We start from the raw sequence: 15935 nt of genomic DNA, 5'->3' as shown, positions 1-15935 counted from the left end.
CTGCACTGGTTTGGTCAAGTCATTTTCTAGCTTTAGGTCTCTAGTTTGGCTTTCTAGTTTTTCCACACACTTAATCAAGGAATTTGATTATAACATCTAAAGAGTCATTTAGCCCTGGCTTTCTATGATACCATAAGTACTGTTCTATCATGGGCTAAATGACAAGGGAAATTAACAAGAAGCACAGAGTTTTAGTTAAATTAATTCACTTTAACTTTTGTGTCCTTTTCATAATCAAGGGAAAATGTCTACTGCATATTCACATATGATACATGATTTCCTACTTAAAAGACAGGAACCAAATGAAATTCAATTTTGCATTTGTCTTTTTGGTAATGAAAAATCTGACTTTTAAACAGAAAATCAGCATTTGACCAGAAAGAGAGAAGACATAGTTGGCTTATTCTTTTGGTTTGGTTGCACTTTACAGAAACTCATAGGGTTACACCAGTATGTCACAGATATCAGAAAATTATTTATGGCATAAAAGAACAGAAGCATGTGTCTATTTAGATAAAGCAGCATTAAAAAGCACACTGTCCACTTCCTATACTGATTGCCACTTTATGAAATCTCTCAGATGTCACATTATCAAACGCAGGTTGCATTGCCAACATTCCATAAAGAAAGATCAAATTAAGAAGAAATTTACCATTTTTAGAAACAGATTAATGATATAAGTTAGTGTTTACAGCCTTGTTCTATTTACTGGAGAAATCTTAATTGATAAAGGAACAAACAACTTAGCAAAAATAATTGTTTCAATCCAATTTATAGTTGTTTTAGACAGCAGAATGCCTACTCAGAATTTAATCTACAATAGACTGAACCAATAGAAAGAGAAAACTCATTTATAGAAATTTAATCTTGAATTTTTATTACACTTTCCTGACAGTACTGATATTTGATGTTTGTACACTGAAAGTCATTGTGATTGATGAGAGGAATGCTTTGCAACTTTGACTATTATAGCCATAATAGATCTTAGAGATCATCATCAATTCAACCGTCGTACTTTGCAATTGAGAAGACTCTAGGTTGAGAGACATAAAATAACTAACCTGGAGTTACGCAGCAAATTTATGCCAGGGCCAGAACAAAATCTCACATCATAAGAGTCCACTTCAGTGTTGCTTTAGCCACAGAAAAAAACACAGAACTAAGGAGGAATCTTCAAGAGTTCTGCAAGCCAGAGGTGAAACAACTGGCAACTTGAATTTGATAATGAAGAGTGGATTTACACCATGGAAATTCGGCTAAAACTGTGGCTTTTTCTTTCTTTCTTTTCAGGGAATTGGTTAACCAACACACCACTGGCCCAAGTCCTCACGCTGCAATTAGACAGAGGTTAGTGGTTTCACAAAAAATAAGTTTGATACTAAATACTAAGAATGTTGATCTCTTCAAGGCCATACTTATAATTTCCAGGTAATGGTGTGTCCTCCTCATTCAAGAAAAGCTTAGAAATAGCACCCCATGTTTTTAAAGACTTACACTTGAATATGTGAATTCTGCATAATTATGTTTGATAGGAAATGTTAATCCACAGTACAAAGAATTGAGGATTTCAACTTCAGTTGTGCTTCTCTTGTATTAATTAATTTCTTACCAAATTAGAAACAGGTATTGCTATTTTACAAAGGGAAGGGTTTTATGGTCATCTTATAAGGATATGGTGATTAGCTAATTTAGCCAAAAAGGCAGTGAGCATAAGCTGGAGAAGAGTATAAGTAGGATGGAAAGCACTGAGGAGCCATGGGAAGAACAAAACTACAGGAAGTAGATTCCCAGGGAAATATGAACATGATCAAGGAAGTAAAAGGCTCACAGGCCAGCTGCTTGCAGTCCTTCCTCCTCAATTTGTTGCTGTGATGTGGTAAAAAAAATGCTGGCTCAGTTCTCACTCGGATGACCCAACCTCATTATAGAAACTCATCATAGTTAATAAGTAAATACTATTAAGGCTCACCTAACTGAACTGTCAAACATTCTTTGAAGTTTGGAAAATGGAAAATGATGTATTCCCTTTTTTTTTTTTTTTTTGCTGCTCTCATAGCATGTGGAAGTTCCCAGACCAGGGATCAAACCTGCACCACAGCTGTAACCAGAGCAAAAGCAGTGACAACAATGAGTTCTTAACCTGCTATGCCACAAACGAACTCCCTGTATTCCATTTTTATTAAAGAAAATTTGAGGCATTTATGATATATTCAAATTAAGAAGGCAAATTGGCAGAGTTTTTTTGGTTTTGCTTTTGTTTCTTGAAAACAGAACAAACAAGCATGTTTATTTTGTTAGAAAACTCCATTTTTGGGAGTTCCTATCCTATTATAGCAAAGCAGAAACAAATCTGACTAGCATCCATGAGGATGCAGGTTTGATCCCTGGCCTCACTCAGTGGATTGGGGATCTGGAGCCGCCATGAGCTGTGGTGTAGTTTGCAGATGCAGTTCAGGTCCCCAATTGCTGTGGCCATGGCGTAGGCTGGCAGCTATAGCTCCAATTTGCCCCCTAGCCTGGGAACTTCCATATGCCCAGGGTGAGGCCCTAAAAAGCAAAAAAAAAAAACCAAAAAAACAAAAAAACAGAGAGAGCGAGCGAGAGAGAGAAAATTCCACTTTCATGGGGTTTGCTGATGTGCTCATGTCTGTGAAAGGGCTTTTCCACCCCCATAATCTCCTTCCCAAGGGAAGGGCAGGGATTCAAATTTGGTCCTATATGGTTCTGTAGTAGGGTTCTCAATTTCAGTGTGACTTATTTCTTGGACTGGATCATTCTTTGTTGGGAGTTGGAGAGTGGAAGAGGGGGTATCCTATGCCTTGAGGGAAGGGATGCTTAGTAGCATCCTTGGCCTAAACTTACTAGGTGCCAAAAGCACACTCCTCCCCAGTCCATAAAAAATGCCTCTAGACATTTAGGACTAAACTGCTCCCAGTTGAGAACCATAGGTCTATAGTAGAGAAATAAAGTATGAAATCAAGAAATAGATTTGGAAATCACATTTTAAGTAATTGTTAAATGTCAAATTTATGGTGTGAAATCTACAGAAACATGCCTAAAGTGAAAAAAAAAAAAAATGAGGAGCCAACATCAGTGGATTTGTTAGAATCCTTTCAATTATAAATGAGTTACTTAAACTAAAGAAATAAGGTAATTTATGGCACTTCCAGAAATGAGATCCTCTTAAAACCAACTTTTAAGGAACCAGAATAAGGTGCTCATGAAGGAACTAAAAGAACAGGGAACAATGTAAAAAGAAACCCAGGAAAAAAATGATATAATAAAAACCAGGAGATTCATTACCTTCCCTAGTCAACTCTGAGCTTCCCTGTGCTCTGAAGCTGAGTTCAACTTTCATATTTTCATTGAAGTTATTACTAATTCTTCAGTCATTACTATCCTTCCTGTCTCTGATTCCTTTTCTTAGTGACTATGGCAAATGAGCTTGATAAAGTGGGTTCTTTTCAGTAGTATTTGTTGCTGTTTTGTAAATTCCATTGGTCTCCTTCCAACTATATTTCAATTTCCTGACAAATAGAAATGTCATGCTGTAGCAGACCTCCAGAGCCTTTGACCGGACTCAGTGTAGTTAGAGAGTCAATAGAGTAACTGTTGATTGGTTCCATCTTTATCATTTTAGAAGAGCATCATTTCAGCAGACATTAGTGAGTAACCCTCATACACCATGCTTTGTTCTAGGCACAAAAGTTAAAAAATAAAGATGCCATACATAGTCGGAGCAAGGTTAGCCTGGTATTACTCTCCAATAGTGCTCTCTGTTTTCCCCATCACAGAGAGGGAAACTACCCAGCTCACAGAGAGTAAATCTGGTTTCATTTTACTCCCCCAAATCAAATTTAGTTTCCCACTGAAACATTCAGAGACATGCCTACAGTTGTTTTCCTTGAACCCAATCTGTGTTTCCAACAAGAATGTGGTATATTACTTAGAAATAGTACTAGATGAGGAATAGGAAGACTTATTTCCATTCTTACATTACCACTAACTTTTCCTATGAAATTTTGTGAAAGCGTTGCCCTTTCTGGTCCTCAGTTTCCCACTTTATAAAGTAAGGTAGTTTGATAAACAGTTGCTAAGTGTCTTTCTAATTTCCACAGAGGATTTAGTGATTCGGTCAAATTACTCATTCTACTTGATGTTTGTAGCATCTGTGAAATCTTATGCATTCTAGAAGATAGCAATACACACATATAGATTTTGATGATAGGAAAAAGTAATTCAGTAAAAGCATCAAACGAGTTTGCAGCTTTATAATAAGTCATGCCAAATGACAACATCTTCTTTTTTGTGGCAAACAGATATAGTTCATCTTGGCAATAAGACAGAAGTGGATAGACCTATGAGTACTATTGCAACTAATTCTGCTTCCAGCTACCTTGAGAGAATGCTGAGGTTAGCAAGACAGTGAAGTGGGCAATAAATTGCTTTCCATATAGATGGATATATTTTGCTTTCTATCAGAAGACTGCCTAATAAGTGAGTCCCCTGAGCACAAGTTGGCATCTATGAAATGTTATTTAATCTTTGCATATCATCACTTTAATTTAAATAATATCCAATATTTTACATTATCTACAGATAGCTAAGCTTTGTCATCATAATGTTCTGCTGAAAAATCAGCCTTTCCTATCAGGTGGGTTCCTATCAATGAGTCTTTTGCTGTGGGCAGGGACATTTTGCACATATACTTTATGCCCCTGTCAAAGGCTAGTAATTACGAGAAAGAAAAAAATTTGTGATTGTTTTTGTTTTACAGGGTTCCTAAAAGCTAAAGAGTGTGCATAAGTGCTATTGAGTTTAATGTGCAAGTTATTTGTATTTTTAAGCTATGTATAATGCACTGCAAACCTTCACATTTGCAAAATATAACCATCCACAAACTACTTTCATGCATTTCCAAATACTGCACCCACTTATCATCAAAAAAAAAAAAAGAATTAATTGGAATGCTTCCACCCTAATACTGACTATAAATTTTGTTGTGGTTGGTATTTCCCTCCAGTCTTTGCTCATGTGCAGACATAATTTACATTTGGCTTTTTTTACATTGCATAATAGGAAACATCTCTCATTCTGCCTCATACTCATTATAATGTAAAATGGCTACTTAACATTCAATTTCTCATAATCAAACTAAGCCAAATGGTACTTATTCATCATTTCTTATACCCAGGACATCATTTTTGGCCACAGAACCTTTGCATGTGCTGTTCCTGTGGCTTAAAATGTAGACCCATTTTGCATGTTCAAATTCTACATATTCTTCTTCTTTTCTTTTCTTTTTTTCTTTTTTCTTTTCTTTTTTAATGGCCATCCTTGCAGCATATGGAAGTTCCTGGGATAGGGGTCGAATCAGAGCTGCAGGTGCAGGCCTGCTCCACAACCACAGCACCATTGGATCTGAGCTGCATCTGCAACCTATGCAGCAGCTGGTGGCAATGCTGGACCCTTAACCCACTGAGCAAGATCGGGGATCAAACCTGTATTCTCATGGAGACAAAGTCGGGTCTTTAACCCATTCTACACATTCTTAGAGATTTAAAGGTTGGGTATTAGGAGTCTGATTTCAGTGAAAGTTTTCCTAATCACCTTTTCTCCTACCCCCGCCCCAAATGGGGTTTACTTCCTTTCTCTGAGTTTCCAATTAGCTTTCATTTGCTGTCTTGAATTTTTCCCCTGTGAATCACAGTTGTGCTTAGGATACACTCTTCTGCTTAACTACAAGATCTTTGGGGAGAAAAATCCATGTCTGACTCTTCATTGTGTCTTCTCCAGAAACCAGTACATACTAGAGAAAGATAAACGCTAATAAAATAAGCGATACACAGGCTGTACTCAGTTTCTATAGCTGTCTTAATAAATTACTGAAAATGTGGTAACACAAAATAGCATAGGGAGTTCCTGTTGTGGTGCAGCAGAAACGAATTAGACTAGTAACCATGAGGATATGGGTTCAATCCCTGGCCTCGCTCAGTGGGTTGGTGATCCAGCATTGCCATGAGCTGTGGTGCAGGCTGCAGATGCAGCTCAGATCCTGCGTTGCTGTGGCTATGGCACAGGCCTGCAGCTGTAGCTCCAATTGGACCCCTATCCTGGGAACTTCCATATGCTGCCAGTGCGGCCCTAAAAAACAAACAAACAAAACAAACAAAAAAAAAGCATATTTTCTTTTTTAATCCTACTAGTTGTATAGATTAGAAACATAACCCAGGTATCTCAGGGCTGAAACCAAGGTGTCAGCAGATCTATCTTCCTTTCCGTAAAATTTTCCAGATGAGGATATGTTTCTTTATCTATGCCTTTCTTCTGTGATTACATCTTCTTACCCTGGTTAGAAGGGCCTCTGATTTTAAGGACTCAAGGGATTAGATTTGGTCCATCTAGAGATCCCATATAATATCTCTATCTTACAGTCTTTAATCATCTCTGTAAGGTTACTTTTACTAAATAAGGTACATATTCATAGGTTCCAGGGATCAAGACCTTAATACCTTTGGGGCACCATTATTCTGCCCACCACAGATGCTCACATTAGAGTTAGAGCAGAATGGGCCTGAGAAGTATTCAAAAATGATTTGGAGTATCCTCTCCTCAAACAGATAAAAACACCTTCAGAATAGATAAATTCTTGTCCCAAGCCCCATATAATAAAAGAAATGTAAGATCTTGGCTTATTGGGCAGTAACCTCATTTAATTACATCTGTTTCCCACATCATAACTCCTTATTAGAAACAGAAAATAATTTAGTGTAGAAGATGTAAAAAGCTCATAAGCTCAAAAGGTAAAGATATTTGCTCAAAATTATGCAGATGGAAAGAGAAAGGACCTGGCTTGAGTTCCTCATCATCATGAATTCTATGCTACTACTTTTCTTTGTACACCACTCTGGTCACTATTCCACTCAAATCCAATAAACAAATAAAATAAACCAAAAAAAAAAATCTAAATAATGACTTACAATAACAAAAAGGAATTTCTTTTTAATATTCTCAACAATAACACAAGGTTTGCTAATAAATCTAAGTTGTCTAGACTCCCTTTGGGAGTTGAACTGTCACCTTAAGAGAATTTCTCCACAGCTGGACAATAGGTAATATATTCCTTTCTAAGGAACGTGAGTGCCCTTGGGAAAAATCAAAATACTGAAGATACCTTTAGCCTCAGGGCAGGCCAAGCCAGCCAACTATTTTAGTGAAGGGAATGAGGATTCTAATTATCCTCACTGCTCCACTGAGCAAGGGATAAGAAGGCATGTCTGAGCCCCAAGTGTTTGGGAATGTGAAGCATTCAAAGGAAAATACGTCTGAAATTATTCTGCAGAATACAAGCTAACAAACCTATAACCCATTAGAGTTTACACACCACTTTCACATCTTTCTAGTTAATTCTTACAGTATCTTATGAGGAAGGAATTTTTCTTATTTCCACTTTACAGACTATAAAATTACTCTCTGATTATCTTAGAAGGACTTGTCCAAGATTCTCTCAAACATAGTTTCTCAGACTAAATTTTTCCCATGATGTCCTGTTGCTATAGAGAAATGTCTTCATGTAACTACAAATTAAAATGTTCATATTTATCAAGGGCCTAAATGAAAAACAGCAAGTGAGTAAAACTGATTTTCGACTAGACTTTTACCTTACCTCCTCATCCTAATTTTGTCCTCAGGGAGCTCTCGTGTACAAGCTATTCATCTTCCATATACAATCCACCATTTTTTCAATCTTCTAAATTAATTTTCTTTTTCTGGATAAGACAGGAAGAAAGGGGGCAGGTCACAACCATTAAAAGATTGACACAACCATTGAGAACAAGATACAATAAAAACTGGTTAGAACCTACTAGGCCCAAGACAGCAGAAAATTCGCACTCATTGTAATACATGAGCATAAAATGACACACCCACATAGGCCATGACACTACCAAGGCTGCCCATAAAAGGCCATAAAGTGTATTGGTGTCCCAATTCCTGGAAATCCCCACCCCTTCTCCAACTCAGCAGAATATCCCTCCTGCTCATTAACCTATGAAACTACCCAGCCCATAAAAGTTAACCATCCCATATTTGGGGGCCATGCTTATTTTCCAAGACAACCCCATGTGGGGTGGGGGGACACCTCTGACCTTCTGAGATGGCCCATGCTCTATTTATGCAGCTTGTATCTCTCTATACGAACCTGCTTTCACTTTACTATAGCTCCCTCTTGAATTCTTTCCTGTGCAAAGCCAAGGACACTCACTTGGCAACCTGTCCCAGGGACTCTCACCTGTCCCTGGGACGTGACATGACTATCCTCTTTGGCCCCATTATCCTACAATGCGGGGACTGTTATATCTGTTGGGTACAAACATCGTGCTTTTAGCAATGCCTACAAGCTCTTTCTGGGTACCACCACCTTTCCTGGGTCCACGTCTGCTTCTTCTTGATACCTCCATGTCCACTGCATACAGTATCTCTTGCCACTAGATTCTGTCAGGTTCCAGTTACCCTTAACGCTGTTATGTCTACCAAACCCCACAATTTCCATCACACCCCATTGCCAATATCAACTGTCATTAAAGTCCTGGAAATTTCACTTCAGGACAGAGTTCTATAAATATTCTAATTTTTGTATTTTATTCAGCTTTCAGGATAACAAATTATCAAAGCAATGATTCCCTGTACCCTAACTGCCTTAGAGAAATTTTAGTAAAAATAATTATCTTAGATTAAACTCATACACATCCTTTCTGGCATCCAGACACAAGTCTATTTGAGACCTCTCCACTCTGAGATTTAAAACCTTGTTGCTCTAATAGTCCTGACCACTTCTCTCTTCTTTTAGATATTCTTCCCAAAAGGCTCCTCAGCCTCCCAGGAAGATTTCAAAAGGGCTCATTTCCTTATGCTGCAGACAGTCATGAGTTGATCTATAATATGGCATTACTTTAACCAATTAATGGGCTGTAAGTAAAGAGAATTCATTTGGGCTTAACTTGCAAAAAATTCTCCGTAGAGTGACTCATTTAATGTTTTAGGATTACATTTCCTTTTCTCTACAGATCCAATTACACAACTTGGTTCTGCAGTGAAGGATATTTACATAATCTTAATAATGTAAACACTGCAAGGTTCTGTTTTTCACAATTTTCTAAACAAAGTGTAGAATTCTCAAGTCTATAAACCATGGAAATGCTAAAATTATGCTAAAATTCTTACAAACTGGGAGACAGAAGAAGGGAAAAAAAGAGTGAGAGGAGGAGTCTATTCCTCAGCAAACTGCTACTGAGTTTGGTATAAACTGCTACTGCTAAAAGTTGATGAATCAAGTAATGGAGTTGTTATGTTTATTTATTAAACTTAAAGGTGGTGAAGTACAAAGCATCAGATATCTGCCAGAAAACATGTAAATCGAAGACAAATCAAAGAGGTAGCCTCTTGCAATAAACCTGCAGTGAGCAGGTGAGGTGGGAGACTTCTACTTTTTATTGTATGCTCTGCCATAGTAAGAATATTTGGGGACTCTAGCTCTTGTGTGTGTCTGAATAAACTTCTTAACATTCACGTGGAATTCATCTACCCTAGGTAATATATATGACCTGTGGTCGAAGAATACTGGCCTATTATAACACAGAGTAGGGATCCCCAGTTTTCTCATTCTCACTCTCTTCCAGGCAAGAAAGTCCCTTGCAACCATGAGAGGTCCTAAAGAACAAGGAAACAAATCCTTATCTGACCATGACTTCTCTGCCACTATAGTTTTCTGCCTCCTTAAGCCATGCTGCAGACCAGAGCCAGAGCCCAAAATCAGGTCCATAAGAAGGCCTGGTGTAATTTCTTTCTTTTCTTTTTTCTTGGTTTTTGCTTTTTAAGGCCAAACTTGCAGCATATGGAAGTTCTGAGGCTAGGAGTCAAATCAGAGCTACAACTGCCACCCTACGACACAGCTACAGCCATGCCAGATCTAACCCATGTCTGCGACCTACACCTCAGTTCACAGCAATGCCAGATTCTTAATCCACCGAGCAAGGCCAGGGATAACCTGAGTCCTCATGGATACTAGTCGGGTTCTTAACCCACTGAGCCACGATGGGAACTCCCTGTTTTACTCTCTAAACACTGAGGTTTCTAAATTATTTATAAATATGGAACCATGAAATAAAGGACACATCCCAAGCTATCCACAAAGGAAAATTTTGTAAGTCAGATAAGTAGAGATACAACGTAAGCATGATGACGAAACATGGAAATATCACACAGGAAGAAAGGGTGCTTCCTTTAGCCATTTTCCTGTGACAGGCTTTCAGTCCTACAATGCCTGATCCCTATTTATGAACTGCCTGTCACTTAGAGGAGTGACATGCACCAAACCAGCCTTTTGGAAGAGCCATGCACATGTTAATAAAGACTATAAAAACAACACACTCTGTCCCAAAATCGTACGGCAAACATTTGTTAACTAACAGTAGCTGTAAAATTTTTATATCATAACATCTAGGAGGCTCTAAACATTTTTGTTGAAAGCAAAAATTATAAACACACCACTAAAAAGGGTAAATTGTGTCACCACAAAGATTTTTTTTTTTTCCTAAGGTCACAAAAAATGAGAGTGGAAAAAGATGCTATGACTCCAACTGCCCATCAAACTCCTACCATCCTCTTTGGAAGGCAGGAATATAGAAAATATTGTTTCTATATCCAAGTTGTAACCCGCATGTGATACCACCTACTAGCAAATAGGATATTTTGTATATCATAAATAATTGGTCATAAACCTTTTCTTTTAAGTCTGTAACTGAATATTATTTTTCCCTGTTGGAAGAATTTTCAAAATTATCTGAACCTTCTAAATTTCATAAAGTAGTGAACTGTTCTTTTTCCTTGTTTCTTTCATCCTGTGGAATAATTCTCTCAGCAGTTAGAAAGCAATTGGGTACACCACTGATTTGTAGCCTGCAATGATTTTTATATACATATATATATATATATAGCTATAAACACTAAACTTTGGATGCGCCATCTAGTGTATGATACTGATTCTATGATAGCAAGGGATTAAGGGAATTTCAAAACTGCAAATCACCAGAAGCAGCTCAGGATTAAGTTGACCCATGTGTGTTTAAACCGCAGAGTCATTTGAGAAAAAATTGCTACTACAGTCGAAGCCTCGAAGTGATCCCTGATCATCTCTGACATTTTCAAAAGCAGCAAATTATTTGACTTTATTTTAAATGTCACTCCTCTGCAGGTGAAGAATTTATTCATTTCAGAGAGGGCAGGATGGGGCAAACCATGCTGATGCATACTGGCTACAGAAAGTTTAATAGAATTGACTACATTCTTATGAAATAGAATTGAGTATTTGCTGAATCATGTGGAGGCAATGATCAAAAGCAAAGCTCTCAAGCTTCAGAAACAGTAGGGTGTGGAGGGAAATTTCCTGGTCTAAGAATCAGAATGCAGGATTTGAGTCTCAACTTCATCAATCACCAACTCCGAGTCTTTGGGCAAGTCAGCCACCTCCCTAGGTTTCCGTTTTCACATCTATAACAGCAACATTGGTGCTACTACCTCTTCAGCTCTTCAAAGGCCTTCGATTTCTCAGAGTCATTTTATGTCTCATCCTCAGTTTCCTCATCTGAAAAATAAGACCTAAAATTCCAGGCCCTGATAATTTCAGAAGTTATAAGAATGCAACAGAGAATATGGATGTGAATTCACTTTGAAAACCATAAAAAACAAAATATAAGTTGTTTTATTAATTTACATGGTTGCAAAATAATAATATATAGAAAAAATCTATCACCTCTATTTGCCTAAAATAATTCTTTTTTTCTAAGTATTAAAATTGAGTGTGATGGCTATAACCTAATTTGTTTGAATTGATTGGCTACTTCTAATTTCTTAACTCATATGGATATGTTATCTTTTAGAAACAGATACAGAATTTTCTTTCTGGACAAGAGCATGAATAGTTGAACATTTGGACCAGCCATCCTCTAAATCTGTATCAAAAGCCTGCAGCATGGCTACTAAACTAAAGGGAAAGTGGTAAGAGGCAATTATAGTCATCAGGGTCAGCACCTTTTCTTTTTCTTTTGGAGCAGTGTCACCAGTCATATCTGAGAAATGTAGTGGCATTTTCTCCCAAGAGGAAAGAAAGCTCATAACCATTCTGAAGCAGCTTTGTGCTTTCTTATATGGAGCTCTTCATTGTTCTGTCCTTCTGGCATTCTTTGTGGTTATACATTTGGCATCTCCTGAAAGAATTTATACGATAGATATTCCTCGTAAAGAAAAAAAAAAAAAAAACCTCTCTCCTGACATTTCTTTAGCCATTTAAAACCCTTCCCTACAGTCTCTACTGCTACTCCAATCACACTGAATTGCTCACTATTCACTATATATTGCCCCTCACTTTTCTACTTGGGCTCATGCTGTTCCTTCACTTGGGATCCTTCCCCTCAAAGGTTGCATCTGAAATCTTCCCCCATTTTTCAAAGTCCATGTGAATGCCAACCACTAGAGGAAAACTTCTATGATGATCTTGAAGGCTGGAATATCTCCACCCTCTGGAATTCCACAGCCTTTTAGTCACATCTTAGAAGGTACGTATCACTTTCGCTTTTGTGGCTGATCTAGCTCTCTCATCTGGCCTATAAAAATTTTTTTTTAAAGAAAACAACCTGGGGTTAATAGACACAAACTACTGCCTTTGGAATGGATTAGCAATGAGATCCTGCTGTGTAGCACTGGGAACTATGTCTAGTCACTTATGATGGAGCATGATAATGTGCGAAAATAGAATGTGTACATGTATGTGTAATTGGGTCACCATGCTGTACAGTAGAAAAAAAATGTATTGGAGAAATAACTATTAAAAAATATTAATAAAAAAAGAAAAAGAAAAAAAAAAAACAACACCCCTTATTTGGCATTGGCGACACAATACATGCAGCACTAGAGTCTCCCAATTCATTCAAACACCGAAATGGTCATACAAGCGCCTTTCTAGTGATGATGTCTGAACTGGCGACCAGGGAGCTAGCTGCACATCCCAGTCTTTGTTTCTTTGTCCAAGCTTAGGTACATTTTGGGGTGGCCAAGGCCCCCTCCCCCCACCGCCATCACTGGGTATCACTCAACTTTCTTTAATTTTTTCCGTGTTTTTTTTTTTTTTTCTTGTCTTGTCTTTTCAGGGCCTTACCTGCAACATATGAAAGATCCAGGCTAGGGGTCGAATTGGAGCTGGGGCTGCCAGCCTAAACCACAGGCACAGCCACACCAGATCCTAGCCGTCTGCAACCTACACCGCAGCGCCAGATCATTAACCCACTGCGCATGGTCAGAGATCTAACCCGCGTCCTCATGGACACAGTCAGGTTCACAATCGCTAAGCCACAATGGGAACTCCCACTTAACTTTCAATCTTGATTTCACTCAAAGGCTGCTCTGCTAAGAGATGAAACGCAAAGTGTTCATTCATGTTTTCCTGACAACCTACAAATCAAAATTCCTTGTACTCTTTATCATCACAAACCTGGCCGGTGTGCGTAACCTTCTCCTGGTGGCCGAGGTCCACACCCTGAAGCATCTGGTGCCTGAGGCCGATTCCCATACACCTCACCACCCCAGCCACTGTAGCAGCAAAAAGAAGGTCACTACCGCTGCTCTCTTGCAGGCTGACCTTTGACCAGGCGCACTAAAGCACTGCGCAGGGACGCATGCGCAAGACCCTCTCCCTCGCTCCAAGGCCTTTTTTTGGTTTTGTTTTTTCCTTTTAATTTTTTGGTCGCATAAGGCGTTCCTCCGCCTGGAATCAGATCCTAGCCACAGCTGAAACGCACGCTGCAGCTGAAACAGCCCAGATCCTTAACCCATTGTGCTGGGAGTGGGGGTGGGGGGGCTCGAATTTGCATCCCAGGGAGCGCTAGCGATCCCAATCTCACTGTATATGCTCCATTGTTGCATCAGACTTAACTTATAAAACATAAATACAAATTTCAAATGATTAAGAATTTCAAATGCTAACCAACCACAGAACATCAAACATTAAGTGCAGGGCCCTGTGGCTCATGGAGCCACACTAAAATTAGTAATAAATCTCTAGAGTTGATGTAAAGCCTACATTTTTCATGCACTGAATAGTAAAAAGACAATTAAAACTTCAAGATTTAATTTGCTGTTTATAATGAATCATTGGACATCACACCATGAATATGGATCTAGCTTTAATCTGAATATTCCTTCTCTTCTATCAAGAAAGAGAGGGGAGGGAGAGAAGGAAGGAAGGAAAGAAGGAATGAAAGGAAAGGAAAAAAAAGGGAGGAAGGAAGAAAACAAGCAAATTTCATTGTCACTTTAACTAGGACACAGAAAAAAAAAATCCACAAATTCAAAATACAGTATAAAATAGTAGAAACTTGCCCTTAGCCCTGTGGGATGCATTGGCATAGGGAGCAGTGGTGCATTTTAGAGAAAGCACACTTTCAGGGGGGTTCTAAAAAGCTGCAGAAAGAGCCAGAAAAAAAAATGCATTTCCTGAAATAAATGCATTTCCTGGAGGTCAGAAGCCCATTGAAAGAAACATGGAAGGAAATTCTTCATATTTTAAGAAGTTAATATGAAATGAAATAGGCAGAGATCAGACTGAGCCAGCATATAGGGTAAAATGAAGTGTTCAAATGAAAATAATGTCAAGGAATGAGAATTCAGCCTTTCTAAATTCAGAAAAATCCATAAAAACATAGCTTCTGACAGGAAGAAGCTCAGGCATTTCCTTTGGACAAGAACTGTGTTCCCTGGTTGCATTAACCAACAAGAGTTCTGGCGAACTCAGGACAGGAAGTAACCCTCCAAGGCTCAGTTTGGTTGAGAGATGTAGAGGATATTATCACTGCAACACTCACTGTGGGAGTCAATAAAGTTGAAGAAAACTGTTGGTATCATTTGCAACAGAGGGCAAATCCTGGAAGAAAACAATATCCCTTGTCCCCTCTTTCTTCTTCCCATATCTTTGAAGAGCTACTCCAGGAAAATTCAACTCATTCAACCATATATCTTAAAGAGAGGATCTAACACAGCCTTGATAAAAATACTGTGAGAAAAAAGATGAAAGAGAGAAACAAAACATACTGTCGGAAAGAAAGAACATAGAAAATAGATTGTCATGTAACATAAAAATTACAACCAAAAATCTATCATTACATTAAAAGGTTTAATAAATCAATCATGGCCACAAAGGAAGGTCACAAAATGGAAATACAGGAGTTGAGGAAAGAGGGAAATATAAGAAGTGAAGTGAAATATAAGTGGCCAAATTGAAAGAAGCACAAGAAGTGTGGACATTGTGGAAAATATAGTAAGGAAAATTGAGACTTGAAATAAATAAAGAAATGGAATTTAAGTACATAAATTGGAATGGGATGAAAATGGGATAAAGAAACACATGAAATAGAGTGAAAATGACAGATATAGAAGACTGGCAAAGCAAAGGAAATTTAAACATAATATGGTATCTGAAGGGAAAAAAAAGCTAAGACAATAAGACAGAACAAATATTTTAAAATATAACTGAAGGAAATTTTTTTGGCATAAGAAAGGCTTAAATTTGCATATTAAAAGAATACATCTTGTACCATGAAAAGTGACTCAGACCAGTCAACATTGTGCTCTTTTCTATAGAAATGATTTGACTTTAGACGGAGAATTATTTGGGCAGTCAGTCAAACAGTTCAAGTTACTAGCAAAGTAAAAACTTATTCGTCTCAGATTACTTCATAGCGACATTCAAGTCCAGAAGAAGATGAAGAAACACCTCTTATTTAAGGAAATAAAATGTAATCCAAGGAATTTTCATCAAATAAAGCTGTGTTTCAAATAGAAAAGAAACAGTCTAACAGCTAGCTGATTCTGAGTCTTCCTGGGGGAAA

General features: G+C 38.0%; 1 long non-coding RNA gene across 2 annotated transcripts in view; it reads right to left on the bottom strand.

The window, feature by feature from the left end:
* LOC110256389 overlaps positions 1–13676 on the bottom strand; it is a 30835-nt gene extending 17159 nt beyond the window's left edge. For both annotated transcript variants that reach the window (XR_002337814.1, XR_002337812.1), the window contains exons 1-2: positions 13544–13676; positions 7667–7769 (exon numbers count right to left, since the gene is read on the bottom strand). This is a non-coding gene — a long non-coding RNA (uncharacterized LOC110256389). The remainder of the gene's footprint in view (positions 1–7666; positions 7770–13543) is intronic.

This window comes from Sus scrofa, chromosome 13, assembly GCF_000003025.6.
Source record: "Sus scrofa isolate TJ Tabasco breed Duroc chromosome 13, Sscrofa11.1, whole genome shotgun sequence".
Classification (NCBI taxonomy): domain Eukaryota; kingdom Metazoa; phylum Chordata; class Mammalia; order Artiodactyla; family Suidae; genus Sus; species Sus scrofa.
Note: the sequence above shows the minus strand (reverse complement) of the source record. Positions and strands in the feature narration are given on the sequence as shown.